Source organism: Octopus bimaculoides, chromosome 1, assembly GCF_001194135.2.
Source record: "Octopus bimaculoides isolate UCB-OBI-ISO-001 chromosome 1, ASM119413v2, whole genome shotgun sequence".
Taxonomy (NCBI): domain Eukaryota; kingdom Metazoa; phylum Mollusca; class Cephalopoda; order Octopoda; family Octopodidae; genus Octopus; species Octopus bimaculoides.
The window spans coordinates 63211331-63213426 of record NC_068981.1 but is presented as its reverse complement, the minus strand read 5'-3'; the positions used below and the strand labels follow the sequence as shown (position 1 = coordinate 63213426).

General features: G+C 35.5%; 1 protein-coding gene across 1 annotated transcript in view; it reads right to left on the bottom strand.

Annotated features, from left to right (window-relative positions):
- LOC106882038 (uncharacterized) overlaps window positions 1-2096 on the bottom strand; it is a 35744-nt gene that overhangs the window by 27184 nt on the left and 6464 nt on the right. The gene's annotated exons all lie outside the window — the stretch shown is intronic.

Here is a 2096-nt window from a genome sequence, read left to right as displayed (position 1 = left end):
ATATATATATATATATATATACATATATATGTATTTATATGTTTGTGTGTCTGTGTTTGTCCCCACCATCATCGCTTGACAACTGATGCTGGTGTGTTTACGTCCCCATAACTTAGCAGTTTGGCAAAAGAGATTGATAGAATAAGTACTAGGCTTACAAAGAATAAGTCCTGGGGTTGATTTGTTCAACTAAAGGCTGTGCTCCAGCATGGCCACAGTCAAATGAATGAAATCAATAAAAGAATAAATCTACTGCAGTTATTCAAAATCTCAATAAAAACATTGGTAAAGGATCCATTTTAATACAGAGAAGGGTAGTGAAGTGGTAGAATTTGTAGAGTTTCTGACAAAATCATAATGATCATTGTTTTAACATCCACTTTCCATGCTTGCATGGAACAGACCAGTGATTCTCAACCATTTCTAATCTATGGCCTCCTTTGATTAATATTTTATTCTGTAGGACCCTCATAGCCATTTAATCTTTAAAAAAAAATTCTATTACTTTCTTTTTAATTAAATATTATTAGGAATTGTATATTGTGTATTAGAGAAGTATTACTAATTTATTGCACATAAATTTAAACAACACAATCTTATTGGACCCACAAGGGTTATATGGACCTTGGTTGAAAACCACTGGGTTAACCGAAATTCCTTACAATATTTTGTTGCTCCCTTTTATGTTCTGTTCTGAGTTCAAATCTGACTGAGGTTAACTTTCTTTTCCATTCTTCTAGAAGTTAATATAACTAAATGTTTCCTTTCTAGAAAATTAAAACCAATGTCAGGAATCCTATTAATCCATTTCTCAGTTGTCCCAGTTCTTTGAATCATCTTGAAGAATAAGCAAGATCATTGATTTCATCATCATCTAACATCCACTTTTCTGTTCTTTCAGGAGCCAGAATTTTGGGGCAAATTTACTATGGTTGGATGCCTTTTCAGTCACCAATCTGTTTTCAAGCAAGGTAATATATTCCCATAGCTAGACATGCTTTTCACGGAGCCAACATGGAAAATGGACATTAAAGGATGATGATGATGATGACTAGAAACAACCTAGCTTGTATGACAATATTGTTCCACATTTACAACTCTTACATGTTTAAGCACAGGTATACACAAGTACATACACACAGATGACAGACTTTGTCAGTTTCTGCCTATGAAGGGTTCAGAATGCTCAGGATGCTGAACCTTTCAGGTGAGATGACAAAGGACAAAGATGCCTGGCGGCTTGCTGTACTCAAGGAGACCTGTACTCTGCAGCAGAAGTGTTAAGATCTGTCCCTATGGTGGTGTAAAGCACTGAGGGTCAAATAAAAGTGCCTGTGTGGTGCCACGTAAAAGCACCTGGCACACTTTGTGAAGTGGTTGGCATTAAGAAGGGCATCCAGCCATAGAAACCAGACCAAATCAGACTGGATCCTGGTGCTGCTCCCCAGCTTGCCAGCTCTGGTCAAACCGTCCAACCCAGGCCAGCATGGACAATGGATGTTAAATAAAGATGGTGATGATGATGAAATCCACTCAGAAGGCTTTGGCTGACCAGGAGCTATAGTAGAAGACATTTGTCCAAAGTGCTGTGCAGTGGAACTGAACACAAAACCACATGGTTGGGAAACAAGCTATTTAACCACACAGCCACAACTGTACCAATAACACATGGTCTAACACATACGTATAGCTGTGAAGCTTTGTCTCAAGTTTCAGTTAAAGTGTAGTTTCTCCAATTCAGAATTTCGTGAGTTTTTGATTGTTTATTTAAATATATAAAATATTGTTTATTAATTTTTGCTTAATTTCAGACTTCATGTCTCTGCACCATCATCACCTTTATGCCTTGTTTGAATTAAAAAAACAAAAACAAAAAAAAAAAAATGGAACAAATACAAATTAATTTCTGTTGCTTTAATGCTTTATATTTTATTTATAGATTGTCTATAAATCTTGTTCTTGTCCACTTTACCTTTCATCCGTCCGAGGTTAATAAAATAAATACCAGTTTATAAAAGAAGCAGTGAGTGCCAATGTAAACAACTATACTCAAGAATAGTGTTTTTTAACCATTGTTTTTAATTTTGTTATTTACC